This window comes from Stegodyphus dumicola, chromosome 11 (genome assembly GCF_044657685.1).
Source record: "Stegodyphus dumicola isolate Sdum_Otavi_A_Nest chromosome 11, ASM4465768v1".
NCBI classification, from domain to species: Eukaryota; Metazoa; Arthropoda; class Arachnida; order Araneae; family Eresidae; genus Stegodyphus; species Stegodyphus dumicola.
The window spans coordinates 64570812-64586402 of NC_140778.1; the positions used below are offsets into that span (position 1 = coordinate 64570812).

General features: G+C 32.6%; 1 protein-coding gene across 2 annotated transcripts in view; it reads right to left on the reverse strand.

The window, feature by feature from the left end:
• The window catches only part of LOC118189504 (RNA-binding protein 4.1-like), a 66276-nt gene that overhangs the window by 17902 nt on the left and 32783 nt on the right, over positions 1–15591 (reverse strand). The gene's annotated exons all lie outside the window — the stretch shown is intronic.

The window sequence follows — 15591 nt, forward strand, 5'->3', positions numbered from 1 at the left end:
CCAATTACAGTTCAGCAAATTCTGACCCTTAACTTTTTAATAAATACTCTGCAGAAAATGACTTGCTTACCTTGGAGGTTCCATTCGGTTATAATATAGCATTTCTTGCAAACTGTGATTAGTCTGGAACTTAAAAGTTTGCGAATTATGCTGTCTCAGAACAAGAGGTTACAATTGTGAAACAAGAATTTAAAGACTCGTATTCTAAAGAATTTTCATGCATTAATGCATCTAAAGTTTCTCCAAATGATACATTTTGCACTAGCAACAAAGACTTTTCAGTTGTGCATAGCTTAATATGTGACTGCGCATGTATTTTTTCAAAGGCAAAGAGAAATCAGAGTGTAAAGTCGAAATATTAAATTTCTACCTGAAACACGAAGAAACAGATGTTATAAAAGCCAAATAAAGCACAGCCTTTCAATATCATCTACAATTGTGATTTAAATTGTTTTCAGTTTAGTTGATAATGGCAAAGCACACTAGGGCAGCATTTCCCAAAGTGTGGGTCGTGATCCAGCACCAGGTCATACAGAAATTTTGCCAAGTCATGAAATTTTTTTTTTTTTACATCAGTTAGACACTAGCAATAGTGGCAAAGTATGTATTTATACTCTTTCATATAGCTTTATCCATTGTGCTGTTAACATTGCTAGGTCTTCCCCTTCCTGCACATTTATGCGTTGTTTACATGCTTGCACATGTTTGCCTGTGATTTGGTCATTCAAACTATTGCAATCTTTGGTATATGCACCGCAAACTTTTCATAAAAGTTTCCGACCTTTTTTAAAAATGGATAAGTAGTTAATCAACAAAAACAGAAATTTAAATGATGATCAACCAAAGTACAAGCAAAGCTAAAAAACATCATGATCATAAAGATACTTTGTCTGAAGCCCCTAAAGCAGGTACACAGTCCCAAAACAACAAGCATAAAGCCAATTGGACTTGCAAATATTGTGACGAATATTGATGTTTTCGGTTGATTGGCGGCGGCAGTCAAAATAATTTGCCCTTCTGTATGTATTATTTGCAATAAGCAACTTTCAAATGAAAGTATGAAACCATCACAGTTGAAATGGCATTTAGAAACACTTCATTCTAAGTACTCTGAAAAGCCAATTAACTGTTTTGCTGATAAGAAAAAGGGATTGATTGTTGCTTACAGAAAAAAATGCACTCTTTTCTCACCAGTCAAATAAAAACCTCACTTTGACAGCTTTTGAAATTTAAAGATTAATAGCTGAGACTAGGTACCCTCATAATGGAGAAAAATTAATACTTCCCACTTTAAAAATTGTCGCAAATAATTTATGCAGAATAAAGGAAAAAGTTTATTTTCAGCAATGCCATTGTCAAATATTACAGTTAAACAGAGAATTGATGATACTGCGAAACACTTAGAAGACAAACTAGTTGTTAAAGTAAAAAAATGTGTTTTTCCTTACAAGTAGATGAAAGCACAGGTATCAAGGATAATACAAATCTAATGTGTTTTATCAGATTGATGAAAACACCATACAAGAAAATCTTTTGTTTTGTAAAAGGCTACTGACAAGAACGACCTTAGATGAGACTTTTAGGCTTACAAATGATTTCGTCACTGGCCACAGTATTGATTGGATGAAGTGTGTTGATCAAAGTAGCGACAGAGCACGTTGCAATGACAGGCTGTTATAAAGGTTTGGTTACATAAATTCAAGAATTAGCCCTTAATTGTGTATGGGTGCATTGTCATAATCTATAGAAAAGCATTGGCAATAAAACGCTTGCCTTTTAATTTAAACATAACTTTGGGACAATGTGTTAAGTTTGTACACTACATAAAATCTTACCCATTTCATAGCAGACTTTTACCAAATTATACAAGGAAATGATCATAAACACATCTTTTTGTATTGTAATTCACAATGGCTTTCAAAAGCAAATGTTTTAAAATGTCTGTTTTAGCTAAAAGACGAAGCTTTGTTATTTCTGAATGAACACTCATCATTTAAAAAAGAATATATTTTTCCATTTAAGGATAGATTCCACAATTTTCAGTGGTTAATAAAAGTAGCTTATTTGCGTGACATATTTGCTACATTCAATGAATTGAGTTTAAATTTGCAAGGCTTTGGATTAAATATTTTCAAAGTATCAGAAAAAGTTGCTGCAACAATTTAAAAAATGACTCTGTGGAAAACCGACTTTCAAAAGGAAATTTTAAATCTTTTGAATATTACATAAATTTATTGAAACCCATGCAAACAATGACAAAGGAGATTTACATCTGGAAACACTATCAGTTTCAATTCAAGAACATCTTTCGGAGCTAATAAATAGTTTTAAAGACTACTTTCCGGATATTCCTTCAAATGATATGTCGATTAAAGATCCTTTTTCTGTCGAAATTGAAAAGGAAGAAATGTTTAATCTTAGTGAGCAAGAAGTTGATAATTTAATTGAAATTTCATGTGACATCGATTTGAAAAAGTGTTTGAAACTGTACCACTAATTAATTTTTGGTTGTGCTGTCAAAAGGAGTATCCAAGTGTAAGTGAAAAAGGTGGTACAAATTTTAATGCCTGCAGTCACCACTTACACGTGTGAAGCTTGAACCTAATTTGAAAATAAAAGTAACATCATTACCTCCTAATTTGAAATTGTTATGTGATGACAAACAACATCGCCCTTCGCACTAAAGACAAAATATGTGAAAACAAGGTTAACTTCATTTACTAAAGTTTTAAATTAATATAACTGTTAATTTTTAATCACTTATATTTTTCTTATATAATTTTTCAAAAATTTTGTGTATGAAATAAACAAACAAATAACTTGATTTTTATTAAAAAATAAAATTTGTTTTGTAAATAAAAAGGTTTGTTTTCATTAGGTGGGTCGCGAAAATTTTTAAAAGCTTGTACCGAGCCCGCGGTAAAAAATGCTAGGGAAACGCTGAACTAGGAATATCTGCCTAATGGAAGCAATGCCTTTGTGGAAGACTTTCTAAAGGAAACTGATTCGTATACATGTAAAACACAAAAATGCTCATGCAGCCAGTTGATGTGGATGTCAGAAATGCATGTCATTTTCAGAGTAAGCCCCCATGGCAAGGTTTATTATATATATACATAAGGTTTTCTTTTATTTCAGATTTAGCTGATGTATTTACCTTAAATAAATCCCATTACATTTTTTTAATTCTTTTCATTTTTACTTCAAGAATTAAATCTAAATATTTCTCCCATGCAGTTACTCAAAAAAGTTACTGAACAGAAAAGAGAGGTACAACCAATTGTGAGTTCTAAAAGAATGCTCACAGTATCTTGAAAAGCTATAAGTTAAGCTGATAATCAGTCAGATTTTGAACAATTACGAGGGCTATCCAGAAAGTAGATTACGTTTTGGAATAAAAAAATAAACAAAGTATAGGAAACAAATTTTATTATATACAGATGAAAGCCACACTCAAATACTACTTTTCTACATAGTCACCATACAAATTAAGGCATTTATCGTAGCGATGTACGAGCTTGGAAATTCCTTCGTCGAAAAATTCGGCCGCCTGCGCCTTCAACCACTTCGTTACCTCTTCTTGCCTTCCATCTTGCACAAAACTTGTGGTAACCAAGCTTTTCGCTGATGATTTCGTGCAACAAACTTCGCGAAATTTGTGGAAAACTCAAAGAAAGTTCCGTTATTGTGAAATTTCGATTTTCACGGACTTTAGCATCGACTTTTTCGAGAAGTTCGGCGGTCACTATGCTGGGTCTCCCACTTCGATCTTCGTCGTGAACATTGGTTCGGCCATTTTGAAATCTTATGACCCACTGACGCACTCCACCTTCAGTGATAATGTTGTCCCCATACACTTCACGAAGCTGCCGATAGATTTCTATCGGTTTAGTTTTTTGCAGTCAGAAACCTTATTACTGAGCGCACCTCGCAGCTCGCGGGATTTTCAATTAACGCAGACATTTCAAACCGTCACAGTATCTGAACGGAGCACAGCACGAATCTCTCACTAGCACGGCTAGATGCAGACTGAGCTGTGCAACGCTCTGACCCCAAGATGGCCGCGCTAGCCCCGCCCCTAGCGGACACAGACGGAAACGTAATCTACTTCCTGGTTGGCCCTCGTATTAAGACTATATTTTGGCATTTTTAAAAATTAACACGAGACAAACAGAATTAGTAAAACTTATCTGTCACTACATCTCAATTAAAATTCACAACTTCAACTTTCGTTAAGTTAAATAAAAATTTGAAATTCATGACAATAGCCTAGGACAGGGGTTCTCAACCGGTGGTACACAAAGTATTTTTAACCATTAAATTTAAAAATTAAAACCCCCAACATCCTGATTGAGTTTTTTCTCTAACACTCATAAATTTATGCCATCTGAGCTTTGTTCAAGAATGGTGGTGGTAGTATAGTCAAATACCGAAAATCTGCCGACCTGAAATCCGCGTTGCCTCTCAGAATATAAACATTTGGTTTTTAGGTTCCAGAAACTGCAACACTGGGTACGAAATATTGAAGAAAAAAATAGTTACCAAATAATGACGTCATAATTACTGAATAATAATAGAATATTTTTAATTTCAGCCCTTTTTAATACAATGAAAGATAAGAAACGCACTCGTGATTTTACTGCTTGCAACGTTGAAAAATGTAAACACGTTGCATAGGCGGTAATGCAAAAAATGCAAATTCTTGCAGAAGATGGAAGCAGGTGCTACTCCTCGATTTATAGCAGAATAGTATGGAATTGCGACACGATTGTGTATGATATATGGAAAAATAAAAAAAAGCTGTTGAAATTTTACAGCAACAGTGATTCTAACACCGGAAATCTTTGCATGAGGCGAAATCGGAAAACCTCGATGCTGTGTAAATATAATACAATGAGTAATATAATCAATTTATATATGTAATAATAAATTAATGCATATAATAAATTAGTGCAATAATGTATATAATAATTTAATTAAATGTATCTAATACGCATTACTCATTTTGCACTTTTAGTCCAAATATTATGCTTTATCTTTTCTGTCCTGAAATCCGCACAACCTCTGGTCCCAAGCTTTGCGGATTTCAGGAATTCTACTGTAGTACTTTATAGTAGTGGTACTAAAGGTTTTCAATTTTTGTTTAGATGGTATGCGTTAGTCAAAATGTTGAAAACCGCTGGTCTAGGAAAGTCTCGGAAGTCATGAAAATGGCAATACAATTAATCCCTACACTATTTAAATTATAGCAAATCTACTCTCATTGTTGAAAATAATTGGTTTAGTTGAAAATAACTAAAACACAAATATTTATATTTCAATTAGTATATTTATATATATATTATTTTTTTCTATCTATATTGTTTTTATTAAACACTGTAAAATACAAATAAAATAAAGCAACCTTTTTATTTTTTGACTTTCAAGTTTTGAAAAGGTATGAATTTTTATATGATGACATTGAACAAGGAGAACAAAACTCAAAAAAAGAAAGCAATTAAATAATTCAAATACAACGGTACTTCGGTATATGTCATTAATTTGCTTCAAATCCTTGGACACATATCAAATGAACTTTTCCAGTAAGAAATAAAAGGATAATAATCTATTTTTATATCTCTAAACCATTTGAAAAAGTTAGAGTTTTTGAAACAAATGCCAAAATTATGAAAAACTATTTATTCTGAAAACCTCACTTGAAACTTCTGAAGAGTAATATTTCCACACAGGGCAAAAAAAAAAAAGTTTCTTTTTGTTTAGCATTCATGGCTGCACAGAGCTAAAAAACACAAAAATTCCAAAACAAACTGGAGAGAAAGACTGCAGACGATTTTATAAATTATTGCCAATTGCTTTTGAGTAAAAATAAAAACCCCAAAAAATATTTTTATTGTAGTACGTAGTAGTATCTAATGGTGTCCCATCACTTATGTGAGCCATTTTTTGCTCCTTTCCAAACAATTGTATTTTTATTAAATTACTATTTTAATATTTTGAGAAAATGTATGTTATGTAATAATTGTTACTAAATTTAAGTATGAAACACACCCACAAAAATTTTTTACATGTTTTTTAATTTATTTTATTACAGTTTCTTTTTGTAAAGCACAAGTGTCCCATCACTTTTGTGAGACACTGTATATCAGTTTTCCCTTAACAGATATTGCAAGCAAAGCAATTTAAGTAAAAAAGAGGAACATTTCTGAAATCAGAAGACAGAAATTTGCTTCATGCAGTCATCCTTTAACAGTAAAAGCTTAACTAACACGCATACTTGGAAATTGGCGAATATTCGGACAGTCGATCGTAACTTGAAAAAGAGGAGCGGAGGGGGGGGGGTAGACAGTTGCCGCTCTTTAGATTTTTCCGTTAAATAAATGCTTTTGACATTTCGATATGTGCATCACATAAAAATAAATTAATGGAACTGAAAAATATTCTGCTTAGCAAACACAGTAAAACTCTTTTAAGTGTTCATAAACAAATCTCGGACAGAACATAAAAATTAATTATCTCTGCAAAATATCGCGAACGTTATTGCGCAATATGTGTGCCGTAATTATTCCCTACGTGATATTATTATGCAATCGGAATCAACAGCTGCCGGTATTGAGAGAATAAATAACTGGGGTGTTTTTCATTCTAATTTTCAACAGGCGGCGTTAAATTTCCGGAATAGAATCATTCTTCGCTTGGGTTGGTAGATCGCAGAACTTTTAGTCCTATTCAATCCAGATTGGAAAATGACAATAAAAAAAAAAAAAAAAAAAAAAAAAGAGGTCCGTTTTTTGTTTTGCAGCGAACTGTAACAGATTCAATATTGGAGATTTTGCGGAGAAAGGGGAGAACCTCCCAATCTTCTATAATGTATTGGCCAAAAAAATGAAATTATTTTGACTATTCGATTACTTTATTTAAGCCATTCCGAATATTATTCCTTAGAAAGCTAATCTGTGTCAAAACACAACCATTTTTGGAAGTTTACTATACTTCAGCAGTTACTGCAACTATGTTATTATAAACATTCATACATATGCTCATAATATAAGCATAATGATCATAATAAACACGAATATGAACTGACCAAGCGAACGAGAATGCAAATTATTAAGATCTTGACAGAAATTCAAACGTGTGTAGTATTTGGGTGGAAGTAAAAGAATGCCGAACGCAACGGAATTTTCTACTGCTTTCGCAATTCTTTGACCAATAGAACGACGGGCACCTGTCTGTACTCTTCGTGAATACCAAAGGTTATGTTAATGCAGAGAAAGGGGGGAAAAGCTATTTCCGAGCCGGGAGTATGATTCACCATCTGACATTTCATATTAGGAAGAAAAGTTGTTTATTTAGTTTGGTACGGGGCTTTGGTAGGGGGAAAAATAGCGCGTTCATTTAAAAAAAAGCACTAAGAGCAAAAAATAAGCACTAAAAACAAAAAAATAAGGGCTTTAAAGAAAAAGTAAGCACCTATAAGGGCCTTTATATTTTATTTTCAAATATAAGCACTTGTAAAGACCGCTACGAACCCTGGGAAAATATTCTACTTGTTTTACCTGCTTCGTAATATTTTCACTCTCATAGCGACATGTTTTAATGTTACAAGAAATCCCCCCCCCCATTTTCGCTTATATATGGATTTTGAATTTTGAGCAAATTTTTGAAAAAAAAAATGCATTTGGTACATTTTCCTTAATCTTGTGTGGTTTCAGGAAATAAATGTTTTCCCTTCATGGATGAGGAAGGGAATTTCTCTATGTAAATATATGAACAATCCAACACATACACAAAGAGCTGCAAAGTTTTCCAATTTTATTTCCCTGCAAAATATTCATATTTAGTCAGTACAAGAGTAGTCACCATATATTTAGTCACACAGGAAAAAAAGAGATGGCATCATCTTGCCTAATTTTAGTATTTTTAATAAATTATTCATACATGTGCAAGCACATTTAGTTGGAACAACAACTCAGTATCAAGTCATTTTGCATTAACATCTATGTATATATGTGCTGTATTTGATTTCTTGGTCAAAAATGTATAAAGTTTGATTCCTTAATATGCTTCCTGAAAAACTTTTTATAACACAAATAAAGCTTGTTATATCATTACAGTTTTTATAAATATTCTAACAGAGCTGTTATTTCATGCTTTGCATACATGTAAAGATAACTTTCAGAAGGAGAGAAAAAATAGATTATGACATTTTAAAGCTAAATAATTAAAAGGGGAGAATAAAAACCAAATTACACATTCCTGTGGCACAAATATATTTAAAAACGCTCAAACTGTGAAATGTTAAATATTATTAATGAATTTCTATTTAAATTTTAAGTCAAAAGAGAAATCGTTTAATTTTTCTATTCACGGAACACCATACAAATAAAAATAATCAATTATCTCACATACAAGGTAGAAAATATAAAAGCAAACTACAAAACTATAATTCTGCAGTAGCCATTTTTATTCTTCATTTTAATTTCACTACTTCCCCTTTGCCCTAAAAGCAGTTACTATTAACAATATACTAATTTAAACTGCATCATTTCAAAATTAATCTGCATGTTATTATCTTATGCAATGCAGATATCTTTTATCCAGTCGCTGAATAAGATTTCAATTTGAGAAATGAAACATTTTGATACTTTGTTCTGAATGTATTATCATTTTCTTACTTCACTTCATGTGTGCTAGGATGCTGTTACTTATCTCTCTATCATCCATTGTGTGTCTTAAGATATCAATTTCAAACAATGTTACAAAGATGGATGCAGACTGTGCTCGTGATGATATGTGAATCAATTTAGGCATCTAAAGAATTGTTTAATACAAAAACATAATTATATTAAATCTATAACTACATCTGTCAGCATCATCACGCTATCTACCATCTCCAATTCCATTACATACACATGTAAAATATAACAAAATACGACAGCTGCTTTAAAAATAATTGGCAACCTCAAAATTACTTAACATTCTAGATTTGGTGATCTCCCCTTAATTTCATTTTTCTACTAAATTCAAGATATTTCTGTGCAACGTAACACTGCTGGAAAAGGGCAACTAAAACTAATCAATTATAGCTTGTTTCTAGTATCGCACCTACTTTGGTATAAATACCTCTGGTGAGCTAATTACGTCATTATTCTGCTAGCTTCTACCTTGTTAATATCCTCGTTTTGCTTCTGTAAAACTCCTTGAAAAAAAACCAATGTGTACAGTCAAAAGTCGTTAATTCGGACACCCATAATCCGGACCTCAAAGCTACAAACTTTCTGCGCATGCGCGCAAGACCTTTACGGTTGCGTACATGCTTGTGCGCATGCGCATAATGCGTTTAATGTATAACAGACGGTATAAGCTAAGCTAAAATTATCTAATTAAGTTAATGTTGCAGATTGCGTTGTTCCTTAATCTTCGAATTGGATCCGGTTTATTATTTTTTGCAGACAGTTAGAGCAATTTTATAAAAGTAAGACTGAACTTTAGATTATGTCAAATAGAATTTTCGATATATATTTACTAATATGTAAAGGATCTACAAAGCGAAAGTATGTTTCGAAGTCCATTAGACAAAAAGCGGAATTGCTGCAAAAAATGGATAAAGGCATATCCTTCGTTTCTCTAACCATTCCGAAATCTATTTATCAATTTCACGCTGCTCTGCGGCAGGGGAGGGGAAACGCCGTGGCACGCAATGAATTGGAAGTTGATCTGTCAGCACTATCCTTATCTTCAGGGCAGATGTTTTTATTTTATTTGGCTTATAATTCTTTACTAAATGTAGTATTTCATCTCGATGTACTCCATCTTTGATATGATTTAAATAAAATTCCTCCTCATTATAATTCACTTCCGATAGTGAAGAAAGTGACACAGAGGTTATTGAAAACGAAAAAATTTCGATTGACAAATTAGTCGGTATTCTCGACACAGCAATTATAGGACTTGAACAGTGGAACTTTGTAACTGAAGAAGAAATTATGTCTGTTTATAGAATTAAAGAGAAATTATTATCACATAAAACGAAGCAACTTAAACAACTTACATATTGAAAGAAATGTTTAATAAAGTAAGCAAATAAATATTAAGTTTTTTTTTTTTTTTTTTTTTTTGTAAATTTTTATACCCTTTAGATCATAAGTGTTCTTTATTTCATAAATTACGGTTTCATATTTTTAATTTTATAGTTTCTTCATGTCATCTTACCAGATTTAAAATGATCTATAATCCGGAATTGCCGAAGTTCCGACGAGACCGGATTAACGACTTTTGACTGTATAAGAAATTATCATAACTGTATCTTTAAAGACTATGTTGTCCACGAGGAATTATTCTAGTGTTCCTGGAAATCTGGAAATAAAGATGATAATTGGCTGAACTTAGTTTGGTATCAACTTCTTCCTCTCGCCATACCACTCAACCATCGCGACTGTGCTTCGAAATCATTTCATATATATGTGTGTGAAGATTTTAAAAAATATGTAAATCAAAACTCTTAACTTAAAATTTGCAAAAGCACCTTCATTTTAATTTGAATATTTCACATTTCTATTCTAAAAACAGCAATTGCTTACAAAAATGTTCTGTAATGTGTCACTTCAGACTAATCCGTATGATATGACCTTTACATAATACTAGTGACATAAAGGTTTTACGAACCACTCTGAGTAAAGATGTCCTGAAAACATACTTTGCTTCTGCTTCTTGACCTAACTAGACTGCTGCTGTGCTACTCTCTTCTATCACAACAGTATAAAAATTGTGTATGCTCTGGGACAGGCATGATTAGTGTATGAGTTTATTTGTGAACGTAAATGTTAATTAAAATAAAAATGAATGTTGAAATCTGATTTTTATTATTCAATATATTTCACAAGTTAAATACCACAATTATGTTTCTTTCTCATGGGATTACTTGAAATGCTGCACTTTAATTTGGAAATCATTCGTTAAAAAGCTTGGATTACTGAAAAGTCCATGTTGCAAGACTGTTGATAGTATGAAGCATCAAATTACATTTACCAGTACTACAGTAATGACATCTCTTCTACATTAAAGCTACTTTTTCAGATTTCTTGAAGTACCATTTTTTAAGGCTTCTTGAAGTATCATATAACGCAGTTTTTTTAAGGCTGTTTCTTCAAATTAAAAAAGTTTTCGCTTTGCTGCCTTTGCAGTCAGTGCCAACATGACCATCATCACTCCCCACTTCCTGTTTCAAGGGCAAAAGCTCTATGAACTAGCCCTTCTCTTTTAAGACCCGATATAAACATGTATGAAAAGGCATTATTACCCAACCACATTCCAGATCCTAAACAATAAATTATATGTTAATGATTTTACCCATAGTTTGCAACATAAGGAAGATATGAACAAATATACAGCTACTTCCAAGATCTGATTGAATTTGAAAACAGTTTCTGATGCTTAAACATTGTTGGAATTCTAAGGAAGATGGTATAAAACACTCACGATCAAAAACAAATGAATATGAAGAATGAATAAGAATGTATATGATTTCAAATCACTGAAAAGAGGTGTGATAAGAACTGTTGGAAAGCTGACCACACTGAACTCACTTCTCCATTCACAAACAGAAAATGATACTTCAAGAAATCTGAAAAAAAGACTGAACTAGAATGAACCTTTACAGCCACATTTGATGAAAGTATATCGATTGGTATGAAGAACTCCAATACTTAATGAAGTGACATTATCAAAGCATTTTATTGAACTAAAAGAAAATGATGAATTAAGTAACTGGCCACTTCACTGTTTTAAACATGCACGTAAAAATGGCTACAAAGCTGTGATTTATTTGTGTTACAGCGATTTAGTTTGAATATATAGTTCAATTTTAGTAGCCTTAAAATCGAGAGTTGACACGAAATTACGTTACTTAGACTAGAACCTCTTGCAGATCTCGAAGGAGATACAGATTATTTCAGTACATTCAAAACAACTTGGAATTTTATTCTTCACTGGATCAAAGGTTTTTTCTAAAAAAGCTGCCTCATGATCCGATGCAGGTTGTGTTCCGGTAAAAAGGCAGAGAACAGGCATTCTGTATTAATAACTGTTTGGTTCTTTATTCCTCAGAAAAATTTATACCTCTAGTGTAGAACTGGGTCCCCAATTTAACAGTTAACTTCCCGATTTTGTTTAAGTGAAAATAGATCGATGTATACATAGACACCTAGTCTGTGCAATTCTTTGACTTCTTATTTTGGTTTTATGTAGTGGCCATCTTGAAATTGTGCCCAGTACATTTTACATTGTCTTTGTATACGCATATGGTAAAAAACATCGGCCCTTCCACCATGCGAAATCGAAAAATCACAATAACAAACGATGCAGATTGCAATATTACATTTCCGTGACAAAGTAACAGAAGGAAATTCATCTGTGTACAATTTTTTCCAAAATTTTAACTTGAAGACTGAAACAGAACAGAGTTGAACAAATAAGGACACTTTTTAATGCAGATTGGTGGAATTCACTGTTCTGGAAAAGAAAACCTCATGGAATTACTGCATAGAAGAGACAACTTAGTTGCTCGAAAAGACAAGGAACTATGGTGAAATGAACCACCTTGGATAAGGAAAGATGAAGACTAGTGGCCACAACCAAGTAAAAAAATCACTGATTTGTTAGCTGATTCAGAAATATAAAATTCTATTAGTTTTTTTTTTTATTTTTTGTTATTTATTTTTTTTTTTTTAAAGGAACTTAAACTCTTTTTGACGTATAGAAATTCGACAAATGTAGCAATGTATTATGAATCACAGCTCATATTCAGAGATTTATTCAATAAGTGAAGAATTATCCCAGTAAAAAGAATGGCTTAAGTCACACAGTTAAAACTTCAGACTGCCAAATACAGTCAAAAGTCGTTAATCCGGACTTGTCGGGACTTTGGCGATTCCGAATTATCGATTTTTCCGGATTATAGATCATCAGTTTAAATCTCGTAAGACGGCATGCAGAAATTCTAAAATTAAAAATATGAAACCTTAATTCATGAAATAAAGAACAATTACAATCTAAAGGGTATCAAAATTTACAAAAAAAAAAAAAAAACTTAATATTTATTTGTTTACTTTATTAAACATTTCTTTCAATGCAAGTTGTTTCGTTTTATGTGATAATATTTTCTCTTTAATTCTATAAACAGACACAATTTCTTGTTCAGTTACAAAGTTCCGCTCTTCAAGTCCCATTAATTGTTGTGTCAAGAATACCGACTAACTTGTAAATCGAAATTTTTTTGTTTTCACTAACCTCTCTGTCACATTCTTCGTGTCTTTACCCATTTTTTGCAGCAATTCCACTTTTTGTTTAATAGACATCGAAACACACTTTCATTTTGTACGATCCTTTGGGAGTTCCAGAATCGGAAATTCTATTTGACATAATCGAAAGTTCAAGTTTACTTTTATAAAATTGCTCTGACAGTCTGCAAAAAATAATAAGCCGGATCCAATTCAAAGATTAAGGAACAACGCAATCATCAACATTAACTGAAATAGATAATTAGATAATTTTAGATTATACCGTCCGTTATACATAAAACGCGCACGCAAAAACGTATTCTGCGCTTGTGCACACGCATATGCGCAGTGGTAAAAGGTCTTACGCGCACACGTAAACGCCTATGCGCATGTGTCAAGCAGCGCATGCGCAGAAAGTTTTTAACTTTGAGATCCGGATTATAGATCATTCCGAATTATGGGTGTCCGAATTAACGACATTTGACTGTAATTGGATATTGGATAAGAGTACATGGAATACTTTGCTCAAGATCATTAACTAGTCTTTAATCATAGCCATAGCTAGTGTTTTCAGAAACCGTGGACAGCTGAAGATTTTGTGCCCCCTTCTGTGTGCCAAGCATGGAAAACATTTAGATTTTAAAATTTTGTAACATCAATTTGGCACCCTCTGGATACTGCGCCAAGAAGCAGATGTCCCCCCCTTGTCCCAACCTAGGTACACCACCATGTTTAACCACTGCCAATAAATGCAATCATTAGGTCCTTTTTAAACCTATTCTAGATGAAACAGAAATAATTTTAATTGGAGGATGCCTTTAGTATGCTAACATTTTGCAAAAAGATGCATATAAAATTTTATTGCTACGTACTTGTTCAATCTTATCATTAAGGACTGCTAGTGAAGAGCAAAACATTGACAAGGAGAAAAAATGCATTTTAAGAGCCAAACAAGGAATTACGAGTGTTATATAAAAATGCATGTTATGGCTCAATCCTAGAAGAAGCTGTACAAATAAAAACCCTATTTTTTTGCCTTAGGCTTGAACATGCCTTTTATAATGTAATATTGGATATGCCTCTTTCTAGAAACAAGTTATACTTAATGCTATACCATACCTGCCAACCTATGACACTTAAAAATCGGGAGAATTTTTCAATGACAAAGATTTTTGAAATAAAAATACATAGAAAATATAATTTTTATTAATGTATTAACTTTAAATAGTAGCTAATTAACACCTGAAAATAAAATTTTTTTATAGTTTTAAACTTTAGACAATTTTTGTCCTTACGCTTGAGTATTTCTTGAGTGTGATTTTTTACTGCCGGGAAATATTTTTCTAAAAAAGCTGCTGCATGATCTGATGCAGGTTGTGCTTCAGTAAAAAGGCAGAGAATAGGCATTCTGCATTAATAACTATTTGGTTCTTTATTCCTCAGAAAAATTTATAGCTCTAGTGTAAAATTGGGTCCCCAATTCAACAGTTAACTTCCTGATTTTGTCTAAGTGAAAATAGATTGATGTATACATAGACACCTAGTCTGTGCAATTCTTTGACTTCTTATTTTGGTTTTATGTAGTGGCCATCTTGAAATTGTGCCCAGTACATTTTACATCGTCTTTGTATACGCATACGTTAAAGAACATCGGCCCTTCCACCATGCGAAATCGAAAAATCGCAATAACAAATGATGCAGATTGCAATATTACATTTCCGTGACAAAGTAACAGAAGGAAAGTCATATCCGTTTATGGTTTTTGAAAAGTACATTACTATTTTTCATTTTTCGCAGTTATAACTAATGCAAAAAATTGCAGTTTCTTAAACTGTTTCAGGGAAGCACGTGAAACCTAGGCTATTCACTAGCAAGATGAGCAAAATAAAAAAATGCCCGTCCTCACACTGCACATGTTTCTACTGCTTGCTGAACATTAGTTTGGCCAGCAAGGTCACCAGATCTCTCTCCTATTGAGCACGTTTGAAGCATTATTGGCAAGGCCCTCCAACCAGCTCAGGATGTTGACAATCTAACACACCAGTTGGATAGAATTTGGCACGATATCCCTCAGGAGGACATCTGCAACCTCTATCAATCGATGCCAAGCTGAATAACAGAGGTGGACAAACGCGTTACTGACTTTTTCACTTTGTGAAGCTCTATCATTTTAATAAATCATCCAATTTTTCTGAAACTGTAATCATTTGTTTCAAACACTTCTACTGATTTTCGTCCCATTCAGATAACTCCTTCTTGGTACGTCGTTTTTTTTTTTTTTTTTTTTTTTTTTTTTTTGTCTAAGAGTGTATTT